Here is a 13,725-nt window from a genome sequence, read left to right as displayed (position 1 = left end):
GTCAAAGCTATGGTTTTTCCAGTAGTTGTGTATGGATGTGAGAGTTGGACTGTAAAGAAAGTTGAGTGCTGAAGAACTGATGCTTTTGAACTGTGATGTTGGAGGAGACTTTTGAGAGTCCCTTGGACTGCAAGGAGATCAAACCAGTCCATCTTAAAGGAAATCAGTCCTGAATATTCATTGGAAGGACTGATGCTGAAGGTGACACTAAAATTTTGGCCACCTGATGTGAAGAACTGACTCATTTGAAAAGACCCTGATGCAGGGAAAGATTGAAGGTGGGAAGAGAAGGGGACGACAGTGGATGAGATGGTTGGATGGCATCACCGACTCAATGGACATGAGTTTCAGTAAACTCTGGGAGTTGGTTATGGACAGGGAGGCCTGGCGTGCTGCAGTCCATGGGTTGCAAAGAGTCAGACATGACTGAGTGACTGAACTGAACTGATAGAAGCACTGATAGAAGCCTATGCATTAGTCTTACCTGGGTTTGTAATACTTTGTTTCATAATCTATTTCCCTCACTTCAGTCTGAGCAACATGTGGGCAGAGATGATGTTGTTTGTCCTTTCATTTATTTTTTTTTTTTACTGAATCTTCAGGGCCTAGTACAATATCTGGTTCATAGAAAGATTCAACATATATTTGCTGAGTTAAATGAATACATTTGTGTGAAAAATTAAAATGTTAGCAAATAAATGGAGTTATTATTATGCTCCCAAGTGCATTTGGGGAAAGCTTAAGGCTGTTCTGAGTTACTTTAATTTCAGTATCAGGTGGAGTACATTCTTGAATACAACTTTGAGCAAACAGCTTGAAGATATATGCAAATATATAGGTAGATCTTTAGAAGAATTATTTTATATCCAAACTGAATATAAAATAAACTTTACCTTTCAGTGTGGGCCAGAGAAAATATTTGAATAATTTTGACATAGTATGATTTTGTGTGCTTTTGTATACGCACACAAGCATGAGGTGGGGGGGGGGGGGAAGAGAGAGAGACAAAGGGAGAATGTGCAGTGAGGAAAGGCGGAGAAGAGAGATTAAAATTTAAAAAGGTTAGGACTCTGTGTTTGAAGGGCTTAGAATCTAGTGAAAGTCGCTCAGTAATGTCCAACTCTTTGCAACTCCAAGACTATACAGTCCATGAAATTCTCTAGGCCTGAATACTGGAGTGGGTAACTTTTCCCTTCTCCAGGGGATCTTCCCAACCCCGGATCAAATCCAGGTCTCCCGTGTTGCAGGCAGATTCTTTACCAGCTGAGCCACTAGGGAAGCCCTAGAGTCTAGTGGAGGAGATCAACTGGGATGGGATTAAAGTACAGAATTATTAGAATAGGGAAACTGTGTAGTTTAGAAATGTAATTTAGCTTTACTGGAGGTAGCCAGGAAAACTTTCATAGATAAAATAAGATTTGATTTTAGCTTTGAGGAGGGAAGAATTAATGGTCTTCTTCAATAGCATTTCCTGGAGCAGGAAATGGCAACCCACTCTAGTACTCTTGCTGGAAAATCCCATGGATGGAGGAGCCTGGTGGGCTACAGTCCATAGGGTGGCGAAGAGTCGGACACGACTGAGTGACTTCACTTTCACGCACTGGAGAAGGAAATGGCAACCACTCCAGCGTTCTCACCTGGAGAATCCCAGGGACGGGGGAGCCTGGTGGGCTGCCGTCTATGGGGTCGCACAGAGTGGGACACGACTGAAGCGACTTAGCAGCAGCAGCAATAGCATTTCCAGAGTTCAATTATTTGTTGAAGGTTTTATCATCACCTTTTCATTACTGAAACCGACATCTGTAGTGGAATATGTCTCTCTCATGTTCTAGAACGACTGAGGAGATGACAGCCTGCGCCGAAGGTAGCAGCAGCCATGACGTGACAGCCGCATACACTTGGGGTTTGCCATTCGTGAACCGTGCGGCTTCAGTCGCGTCATTTACTCTTTCCAGGCCAAAGGATTTGATTAGTTAGTCTTCACTGTTCCCTTTCAGTTCTGAGAATCTGTGAGCCTTCAGAAACAGACGTTGGGTCCTGGTATAAAGGGGATTTTCCCATCTCACTGTTGAAAATTACACTTCCCTGTTCCCCACAGAGTGAAAGAAACATAGTTTGTGCATTACAACTACTTAGATTTTGTTTTGTTATTTTAAATGAATAATTTAGACTGATGATGCTAGAGTGAGGGCAAAAGCAGCCCTCTTAATTCTTTATCTGGGGGTTGTCTCTTACAGCGGCTACAGGCACTTTAACAAAAAGAACAGAGCAAGAGGGCGCCGCCAAAGGACTCAGGTGCCCGCTAATCCGGCCTCTTCCGGGAAAGTCAACCGCAAGACCAGTCATGAGGCATCATGGGAAATGCAGTTTCTCCTGGAGTCGCTCTCTCCTAGTAACTCCTTGCTCTTGAGCATGAGGTGGACTACAACTCCCAGAGGGCCAAGCGGGAGCAGCGGGGTCCTGTACCTTCGCCGCGGCTGGGCGGCTAGTTCAAGTTGCCATAGCTGCGAGTCTGGGGAGAGCGGAGTCGGTTGCGTCGCCGCGTCTGGTCAGTTACACCTTCTTGGGTCGCCGGTGGCCGCGGGAGCCGGGTGGGGCCTCGGCAATGACCCGGCGTTAAGGACCTGGGGTCCTCTTCTAGTTCAGGTAGCTTCCCTCAGCCGCCCCTCGCCCTTCCCTTGCCACTTCCCTGTGGTGTCTTGACGTTTTGGGTCCCGCCTGCCCTGGTCCCGGGGGTCGGGACGCCGGAGCTGCGCGGAAGCCCTGGGCCGGGGCCGGGTCGGGTCTGTGGCGAAGCCGGGGAGACGGCGTGCCCGGCACCCCCACGCCCCCCTTCCCTCGGCATGCGTGTCCACAAGTCAGGTCCTGGTCAAATTATACGGGGAGTTCGAACTTGATTGTCTTCTTTTCGAGAGCACAGCGCGTCCTGTCGCTAACAGCTGTGAAGATTGAGCTGTCAAGGGGGTCGGCCTCCTCCTGGCTTGTGCGTTGCCTGGCCTGGGATATAATTGGACGCTTCGTTCCGGTTTTGGAGTCACAAAAACTTGCTACCCGCGGGAGCGCTGCCTATATCAGTGCCTTGTCTTCCTTTGCCAACATGGAAGTTGCCTCAGCGTCAGCTGTTAACAGTCCCTTCCAGGAGTTTATTTCCTGTCAACACCTGACCTTGAATTCCAGCTGCTCCCTCAGAGGTTTGATGGAGCTCAGTCGCTTCTGCGGACATTCTATAAAACCGCTTTGCAGGCTTTTGCCAAGTATTATGTCAAGTATCTAACCCAGGGCCTAGCCCCCAAGGAGGGCTCAGTGTTTGTTACTTTTTTTTTTTTTTTAAATACAGAGCTGTGCCTATAGACAGACACTGTAAGCCACACATGCGAGTTTAAATTTTTTTAGTACCCACACTAAAGTAAAAAGGAGCTGGTGAAATTACTTTAAGTCATTTTTTTGACACGATGTATCCAAAATGTTTTCATCTCTCAACATGAAGTCAGAACAAAACTGGAGATATTTCACATCCTAAAATAACTTAAAAAAAATGGACTAAGTGGTATGTGTATTTTATGTTTATAGCACGTTAGCCACTTTCGGCTAGTGACTGCTGTAGCTGACAGCATGGCTTGAAACTTAACATTTTGGTAGTTTCATGTTGGCACAGAAATTTGTGTGTGTCCATGACTCACAGAATGAAGGTTGCCGTTTTGTTGAAAGAGTTGGCTATGCATCATGCCTAAGTCCTGTCTGCCACTGCAGGACCTCTGGGTCACTTTGAACTCTCTCCTGACTATTTATTTTGAGAGAAAGTTTATTTTGAGACTGTTTATTTTATTTAAGAGAACCTTTTTTTTTTTTTTTTTCCCTCTCTTGGAGTGATTTATAGATGTATTCTGATCTGCTTTTTATGTGGACAATTAACAATTTTCTGGATAATTTTCTGTGGATTCTTACAGACTGCTTTGAAAGGAGTCAGAAAGAATTGAGAATATTTCTATCCACAGATCTTACAACCAAGGGCATTTTATTTTTACTTATTTAATTGCTGTACTAAGTGTTGGAAGAGCTGGGCAGTTTATAAAGTATTTCCTTTAGGAGTGCTAGTGTGTAGTTCATTTACTGACTTAGAATACGTTTGGGCCATTAAATTCAGAAATAATATGTTAAATTCATTACCTGCCTTAATTAATTTACCCACTAATAGACTTAGGGATAGTACCTTTGGCTCGACTTGGGCTACAGTTCACACTGCAGCATGATCTAGCCAGACTAAGGGATGAACAGGGATGGGCAGGGATGTGTCCCCAGCAACGAGTATGCTGGCTGGGCACTTGGATGTGAAGAATTCCTGTGACTTCAGTGGGGCGTTTGCATGATCCCAGAAGCAATTTCTCTGTTCTCTGATTTGATGTGATTTATTCTCTGCCATGCACACAAACTGTCCATAGGGTGAGCTTACTTTATCATTAACTGCTTAAAAAATTTTAAGGTTGTAGGTGTGTTTTACTCCTTGTTTCATTTATCTGTAGGTGGTTTGGGGAAAGTGTAGGGGCAACCAAAGATCCTCCACTTGACTAGGCCTCTTGCCCTGAACCTCATGAAGAAATGATAAGAGGCAGACATACGTGCCTAAGAAGAGCTCTGAGCTCTGAGGACAGCAGCCTGGAGTTTGGGGGGTATGCTTTGTAAGTATGCTTCCTCCTCGAGTTTTTGAGATGACACACTTTTGTATATTTATAGTGGAAAGGAATATGTCAACAAGTAGACCTTTAAGGGGCCGGAAACCCCTTTCTAACATTGCAATATCAAGATTAAATAGGATGGTCGTACATGCAGTATTACAAAAATTGAGGGGAACAGACTGGATACCTCAATGAAGGTGATAGTGATGCACCTGTTTCCATTAGACAAGTATTTGAGAACCTTTTTTTTTGTCTCAGGCACTATATTAGGCACATTTTACATGTTTTATAGGTTTATTTCCCTGATGGTTTAGACAGTAAAGAATCTGCCTATAATACAGGAGACCTGGGTTCGATCCCTGGGTTGGCAAGATCCCCTGGAGAAGGGAATGGCAACCCAATCCAGTATTCTTGCCTGGAGAATTCCATGGACAAAGGAGCCTGTGGGCTACAGTCCATGAGGTAGCAAAGAGTCAGACACAACCGAGCATGCATGCACATGTGTTTGTGTATATATACACACACATACACATATATGTATATAGTCCATCTGTTATACCCCTGTTCATTTTATATATGAGATTTAGATAGGCTATTAGATTTGCTTGGCTTCTGGAGCCAAGAAAAATGGTCTTCATCCCCAGGTCCTATGACTCCACATCCCAGGTGTGCCCACTACATGAGGCCACATGGTGGTCTCTGATTGTCTCCAATAGTTTGTATATAGTTAGTATTTTTAGATTGTGTATCATATAAGCAAAATTTGTTGTTGTTCATCTCTTTAAATGTTCAAGGGGTTGTAGTATCTTTCTCAGTTTTTTTATCCCCAAGATTTAATGGTCTTTATGGTATTACTGAGGTAAGAGATAATTGTATCTATGATTTCTATTGAATATAAATGTATGTATGCAAAATGAATTGTCATTGATAGTCAGGAGGATAGTGTTAACTCAGGCTTTGCATCCTGGATTTAGAATTCTGGACACTTTAGCATTTTCATGTTGCATTTTGATAGAGGGCACTTGAAACATGCAGGGAAGACCCATTGGGGCCTTGTAAGAACACTTTGTTTAAGCTCTATGTGTGAAAGGTTCTTAGAATTAAAGAATATTAGAACTGGAGTGGCCTGGTAGGATAATTTAGTCCCAAAGTTTTCAGCCACAGTCTTGACAAGTTTGGAAATAATATAAAAATAACAGAGTGGATTCACTGTTAACCATGTAATAATGTCACAGGGTTGATTCTAGTATGAAATGTTTCAGTATGTTCATACTATTCTAATAGTGTTTTTCTTTCTTGTAATAATGTATCATTATGTTAGCACAAGTTTTTCCTTGTCTCTCTTAACTGCTATATAGTTTCCCAAATGGCTAGATACATTTATTGTATCTGTGATCAGTGGACTTGTGGGTTTTTTTTTTATTATTATAAATAATTCTGCAATGAAGCTGTTTTACCTGATGGCTCACTGGTATAGAATCTGTCTTCTAATAAAGGAGACATGGGTTCAATCCTTGGGTCAGAACGATCCCCTGCAGAAGAAAATGGCATACCACTCCAGTATTCTTTTTTCCCCCCCCATTTATTTTTATTAGTTGGAGGCTAATTACTTTACAATATTGTAGTGGTTTTTGCCATACATTGACATGAATCAGCCATATATTTACATGTTTCCCCCTTCCCGATCCCCCCTCCCGCCTCCCTCTCCATCCCATCCCTCTCGGTCTTCCCAGTGCACCAGCCCTGAGCACTTGTCTCATGCATCCAACCTGGGCTGGTGATCTGTTTCACCCTTGATAGTATACTTGTTTCAATGCTATTCTCTCAGAACATCCCACCCTCCCCTTCTCCCACAGAGTCCAAAAGTCTGCTCTGTACATCTGTGTCTCTTTTTCTGTTTTGCATATAGGGTTATCATTACCATCTTTTTAAATTTCATATATATGCATTAGTATGCTGTAATGTTCTTTATCTTTCTGGCTTACTTCACTCTGTATAATGGGCTCCAGTTTCATCCATCTCATTAGAACTGATTCAAATGAATTCTTTTTATGGCTGAGTAATATTCCATGGTGTATATGTACCATAGCTTCCTTATCCATTCGTCTGCTGATGGGCATCTAGGTTGCTTCCATGTCCTGGCTATTATAGACAGTGCTGCGATGAACACTGGGGTGCACGTGTCTCTTTCAGATCTGACTTCCTCAGTGTGTATGCCCAGAAGTGGTATTGCTGGGTCATATGGCAGTTCTATTTCCAGTTTTTAAAGAAATCTCCACACTGTTTTCCATAGCGGCTGTACTAGTTTGCATTCCCACCAACAGTGTAAGAGGGTTCCCTTTTCTCCACACCCTCTCCAGCATTTATTGCTTGTAGACTTTTGGATAGCAGCCATTCTGACAGGCAGGTAATGATACCTCATTGCGGTTTTGATTTGCATTTCTCTGATAATGCCACTCCAGTATTCTTGCCTGGGAAATCCTATCGACAGAGGAGCCTGTTGGGCTACAGTCCATGGGGTTTCGAAGAGTCGGACATGACTTAGTGGCTTAACAACAACACATAAGATGTATACATACATTTTGTAATGTATCTTTTGTTTTCCTGGGATAATAGTCATAGAAGTAGAATCTCTGGATCAAAAGGTGCATATTATTTTTACTTGCCAGATTGTTCTCTAGAAAAACTGTCTTAGTTAATATCTTATAGCAAGATATGTCCTTTTGAACGCTGGTGGTGAGAGCTTTTGTTCATAGGTACAGAACAGATAAAAAGGAATATCATTATTTTAACTAGCTGTTTTTTAATTAGTAAAATACAGTATCTTACATTTTTTTAAGGGCCATTTGTGTTCTTTGAATTGTCTCTTTATCTTTTGTATCTTTTACTGCTGGAATGTTCTTTTCTTCTTTTTTTTTTTGAAATATGATAAATTCTTTGGTTTCCATATAATGCAAATATTTTTCTAAGTTTCAGCTTTCATGTTCTAATCTTGTTCTTGTATCTTATTAATAATTATTAATGATCCTGCATCTTATCAGGCCTTTATCAGATATTAACACCTCCCTGAAATTTATATAACTCTTATGTGAAAGTGAAAGTCGCTCAGTTATGTCTGACTCTTTGTGACCCCATGGACTGTATAGTCCATGGAATTCTCTACGCCAGAATACAGGAGTGGGTAGCCTTTCCCTTCTCCAGGGGCTCTTCCCAACCCAGGTCTCCCGCATTGCAGGCAGATCCTTTACCAGCTGAACCATGCGTAGTGTTTGCCATGAGACAGGTGTTCATGAATGAATGAACTCATAAATGTATGAATTAAAGCTAAACCTGAATTAGGCTTTCAATGAAGAGAGACTTGTGGAAGAAGTGGACTATAATTATTATTTTAAAAACATAAGATAATTTTATAGATTGTAGGAGGAAGAGAAAAGCTTTATCATGGAAGAGTGAAGGTTTTAAAATGTCAAAAATGAGTTGGCTTATTAGCAGCAATTGATACATTAGAACAATACTGAGAATGGACACAGATTGTAAACAGTCCAGGTAACTTGGAGTGTGTAGAACTTTATAGTACAGATGAATAATAATTGAGGAATGTAGGTAGCTGCAAATTTCAATGAGAAAATGATTTGTATTAATTCAAGCAAACCTTGTAGGTTTGAATCAGTTATAAGTTTTAACCATTCAAATGAATTTGAAATGATTATCCTTGTTTATGAGACATTGTCAAGTATTCACATTTATACTGTTTTGCAGTTCAGTCCATGTTGTTTGAGAACTCAGTTAATATAGCCCATATACCACAAGAATTATTTCATCCAAAAGTTATTTAATTAGAAACACCAATTGCAAAGTCCTACACTTTGAAGTTTGTCTCTGGGTTTATCAGTGTAATAAGGGAAGTTTAACTGTAAATTCATTAAAATTGTTCCAGCCATATGCCAGGCACTATGTTAGATGTTGAAATACATCTGTGAGCAAAGTTAATGGAGTCTGTGATGAGATTTAGTCTAGTAGGGAGACAGACAAGTAAACAGCCAGTTAGCTCCTCTGGGCTATGAGGAGGTGGTGTCCAAGGTGGGGGCAGGGAAGCAAGGTTCTCCAGAGAAAGTCTCCTCTGAACTGAGACTTGAAGGACAAGTAAGAGTTAGCCAAAGGAAACGGAGTGAGAAGAATGTTCCAGGTGGTGAATACGGCATAGGTTTGATGGTGAGATGAGCATAACATACTTGAGAAATTGAGGAAAAAAAACTTTCTGTGGCATGAATAATTACATTTCATGGACATATTTAATAATGCTAGAAATATAGAGTTATAATAATGCAGAGGGTGAAAAGATTATTTCTGGCTGGAGATGGAAGGCTTCTCTGAGATTGTGTTTGACCTATACCTGGAAATTTGAGTGGAATTTGAACAGGTGGCAGTGGTCGACAGCAGATGGCATATGAGTCAGAACTAATGATGCCAGTGAGGGATGGAAGTGGTAGGAGAATGTGGTGTACATAGTAGCTAAATGTAGGCCTTTTGTTTCTATGGTTCATTTGTTAAGAGAAGGGTGTCTTGATGAGGGTCTTGATTTCTGATTAAGAACCTGGGCTCAGTCATGTGGGCAGTGGAGTGTCAGTGTAGGTTGAAATGTATGGAAAAAGACTCAAGAGTTGGAGAAACCATTATAGTGGCTAGTAATGCGATAAGAGAAGACCTGAATTTGGGATGGTGCCTGTGATAATGGGAAGGGATACATGGCTAGGAATTTGGGCCTTGAAGAAAGGCCTGTGACTTGGCTCTGCTATTGGAGGCTGTGTCACCTTGGGTATCTCACTTAGCTTCTTTAAGCCTCTCAGGTATAGGTCATGATGACAGCAGTACTTACCTTGTAGGGTTATTGTCATACAACAATTGGTGGTATTAAAGCATTAGCTAGTTGGCATTATTATTTCAAGTTTTGTTTTTTGAAGATTTTTGAAATTGAGATTCTTAACTGGCATTTACATCCATACACTTGTGGTAGTTTACTGTTTAAGCGTAATTGGTTTTATATGATATTGAGCTGTTTTTCATTGGAGTTGGATTCCTTTCTAATCCTATATCTTTAAAAAATTTTATGTATACATATAAAAACATTACAAGAAAAAGTTTATGATACACAGTTAATTACAATCACCTTTTAAAAAATTTTAGAGGTTTTTTTTTTTAATAGTATCTTGGAAAGAATATACAAATTATTCTTGTTACTCCCTTTAAAAAATAAGGTTAAAAAAGAAACTCTTGAATAAGCATATTTATAAGTACAATGAAAGAGTGTTTTAGTTAATTATTATAGAAGAGTTAAAGGGAGATCTAAAGATATAAAGTAAAAGTAGAATGGGGGAAGAAAGAAATATGGGAATTGAGGAAGAGTGGAGGACAAGAAAATACTCTTTTTTCTCAAAGTTTAAGTCTTTAGGATATGGTTTCTGGGAAAAAAAAGAATGCCTGAAAGAGGTTGTAAAGATTCCTAGTAAGAGATAGGATTATTTAAAAGTCGTCTTAAAAGAGCTGTATAGCAGAACATAATTAATTCTTTACTATCTTATGCTATATTGTTTATATAAACCTTTAGTTCTGAATAAGTGGGTATGCTTGGAATATGCTTGTATCATAAGAAATATGGTAAGGAAAGACACACACACACAGCCCCAAACATTTCGGTGTGTTTGGAATTTAAATGCTGCTTTCACATCTAAGAATGTAGTGGAAGAGGCCGTGGCTAAGAGACACACTAGATGTAGGTTCTAGATCTCTTAGTGTAGATTTTTATGAAAGCAATTGTGGATAAGTATTTTACTCAAACTTTTTGTGCCTTTAGGAACAAAAGTAAAGTGTTGTAATTACACCAGCTTTATAGGGTTCAAATAGAGATCAAAAGAGAAAATGGCAAAAACCACTACCATATTGTAAAGTAATTAGCCTCCAACTAATAAAAATAAATGAAAAACTAAATAAATAAAAGAGAAAATGCTGGTGAGAATTCTTTGTAAGCTATAAAGCAGTATGCAAATTTAAGATATAAATAGGAATAAGAAATATTTCCTTTTCTAAAAATTTGTAGTGTTGTTCACTAGGAAAGTCAAGAGGAGTTTCTGTTTCTGCTTTAAAAACTAGGAGGAAGAAAACAAACAAGCTTTATAATACACTTTAGAAATAGCATGTTTATTATGAAAAACTTAATGTTACATGAACAAATAGCCCCATAAATGATGTTTATGATTACTCTCTCAAAAACTGGTAGCCTGTCCCTTGTTATATCAATTGTTAATACTTATTTTGTGCACCCTAATACGAATCTATCCTTTTTTGCTTCTACCGTTAGATGACAGTCTGAAACCAGTTTGTTTTCTCAAGGAGAGCAGGCTTGAGGGGAAGCCTCAGGAAAGTAGCCATCTTCTGAACCAAATCAAATGGCTTAGTAGGAAACTACGTGTGTATATATCTCTATCTATCTATCAGCCTTTGCATAATAAACAAACCCTGGCAGGCGTGCGGCAGCGTGCTTTGATTGTCTGCCCGTCTCGGCTGGACACGTTTGTCTGGGCTCAGCTGACTGGTCCACTGATCTAAGCTGGAAGTCGCTGGGGCAGCCATGTACGCCACACCTTCCAGTGGGATTGTCTGCATGTCCTGACAGTGACGGGAGAGATGAGGGGAGCAGGTTCCAGGGTGTAGTCCCATTTCGGGTGTCTGTCTGTGCCCTGTCAGCTGAAATCCTGTTGGCCAACGTAGGTCAAATAGCTGAGCCCAGAGGCAGGGAGGGTGAGTCCACCTGTAGTGGGAAGACTTAGGTCTTGGGGAGGTGAAGGGTTCATGGAGCCAGATTATGCGAGCAGCACTTTGTTCTGCATTTAATTTCTTCTATATACCAGAGTGGGAAAACATCCTGAGGGGTCTGCTGAAAATCAAGTCCTCCTGCTCAAGGCTTACATCTTGTTCTGGTTTTCTAGGCTATAGGCTAATATGGAAGCTGTGTCACCCGATTTCCCTTCTGGTCTGTAGAGGGGAGCATTGTGAGCATTTAACCTTGATTGATTCTTTCACAGTAGAATTGTTCACTTTTAACTGGGGAATGAGGCCAGTAAACTTCCTTTGTCTTGGTTCTTTATCCAAAGTAGGATTGCAAAGTCAGCTGTTCTTCGGGTCCTACGAAGCAGGCCTGGTGGGGATTGCAAGGGCAAGCAGGAAGGTGCATGACCAACTCAGGGCAACCACTGTTTACAGCCAAGTTGCCATGGGAACAGTCTTCCCCAGTGTTGCTAGATCTTTGGAGTTTTCAAGAGAAACCGGGAATTAGATTTTTTTGGTGAAGTCTCTGTTTTCAAATTAAGATTTTAAGATAACACAATGAGGACTCTTAAAATATGTATTGCTTGGCTGGATTTGGTCTGTAGTTCTCTACTTTTCATCCCCTGATTTAAACAGAATGATGTTAGGAACTCAGGGATTCTAGCTCTGTCTTTGTCCAGGTTCATTTCATGCCCATTTTCTGACAGTTTGGGCCATTATTAGGGGTTGTCTCCACACCCAGAGGGCTTCATTATTGTCTACTTTGGGAGTAGTGTAGTTTGTATTTATTCTTTTTATCTGTTAGAAAATAGAATGCCTTTCTAGGGCTTAACTCCAAGTAAGAAATCCATCTTCTGTTTGTTAGCATCCATTTCAGTCTGTTATCTTTTTTTCCCCCTTTGGGTTTTTGTTGATTGTTTTTTTATCTTGACATGTTTTACTTTTAATTTTGTAAACTGCCTCATTTATTTTAGAAGTGTGTGTAGGTGTATGAATCTAAAATATCTGTGTCATTCTGCTGGTGAGACAGGGAAAGAGTTATTAAGTAGCTTTATTTTCTTTTAAAGCTGTGCTAATTTTTAACAACTGGCTTACACATAATTAAGCAGCTATTAGTTTTATCTCCATGTCTGAGGAAACAGTAATTTTGTATGCCATGCAGGCTTTTTCAGAAATGCCCCTGTCACCTGCTTGATGGGTGCTGATCCACGTGATTCTGCCCTCTTACTCCCGCAAGGGGAGCAAAATGGAACCCTGGGACTGAGTCTGGTGTCATCCGTGGAATAGAGGGGTGGGTGTGTGCAAGTGTGTGAGAGAGAGAGGAAGGGAGGAGGAGGAAGGAGGGGGAAGGCAGGGAGAGGAAGGACGGAAATGGATGGTAGCAACAGGAATAAGTGGAACATACAAAAAAAAAAAAAAGAAATCTAGTATGTTTGTAATATACTTATGTATATGTGTATGCTTGTGTTCATGCTTGGTCTTTTCCCACTCTTTGTGACCCCATGGCCTGTAGCCCACCAGGCTCCTCTGTTCATGGGGCTTTTAGGCTAGAATACTGGAGCGGGTTGCCATTTTCTTCTCCAGGGGATCTTCCCGACCCAAGGATTGAACCTGAGTCTTCTGCCTTGATTGGCAGGTGGTTTCTTTACTGCTGAGCCCCCTAGGAAGCCCATATATATGAATATATATATTTACTGTTGATTCTCTAGGTCAGAAGTTCTCAACTGAGAATGATTTTAACCATGCACCTCATCTCTGCCTGAGGGGACGTTTAGGAATATCTGGAGACAGTTTTAAATCTATGCTCTCGTTGAAGGATTGGAGAGCCCTGAATATTTGTCTCTTCTGCAGTTCCTCTGAAACGATGGTTTTTAACGGAATCTCGCTTCTTTGTCTCATCCATCTGTCAAACTTCTCATCCTTCTAGATGGGTGGAAAGATCCTGACCTGACTCCCCTGGCATATTGTCATAGCACCTAGCTCACTATATGTAGACTTCTCACAGATCTTTCTCTCCCACTGAGGACTGTGACTTAATCACCTTCCTCTTTCATTTCTAATATAGTGACAATTCAGTGGATGGTGAGTGCGTGAATCTATTGCATCTCTTCGATTCTGTTCCTGTTACATTATTTCCTGACTTAACTGAGAACTGACTACTGGACAGTTGACTTGAATCTCTCTCTTTATTTTATTTTTTTTTCTTTTTGTTAGAAGACTAACAGCCTTT

The 13,725-nt window shown here is 40.7% G+C and overlaps 1 protein-coding gene across 4 annotated transcripts in view; it reads left to right on the top strand.

Moving 5' to 3' along the window:
• Positions 1–2,519: 2,519 nt before the first annotated feature.
• Positions 2,520–13,725, top strand: part of CEP128 (centrosomal protein 128) — a 452,993-nt gene continuing 441,787 nt past the window's right edge. For 3 of the 4 annotated variants that reach the window (XM_065941397.1, XM_065941396.1, XM_065941392.1), the window contains exons 1-2: positions 2,520–2,646; positions 4,521–4,676. The gene's annotated coding sequence lies outside the window, so the exon portion shown is untranslated. The remainder of the gene's footprint in view (positions 2,647–4,520; positions 4,677–13,725) is intronic. The other variant, XM_065941393.1, reaches the window with a different exon arrangement.

This window comes from Muntiacus reevesi, chromosome 7 (assembly GCF_963930625.1).
Source record: "Muntiacus reevesi chromosome 7, mMunRee1.1, whole genome shotgun sequence".
In the NCBI taxonomy this organism is placed as follows: Eukaryota; Metazoa; Chordata; class Mammalia; order Artiodactyla; family Cervidae; genus Muntiacus; species Muntiacus reevesi.
Note: the sequence above shows the minus strand (reverse complement) of the source record. Positions and strands in the feature narration are given on the sequence as shown.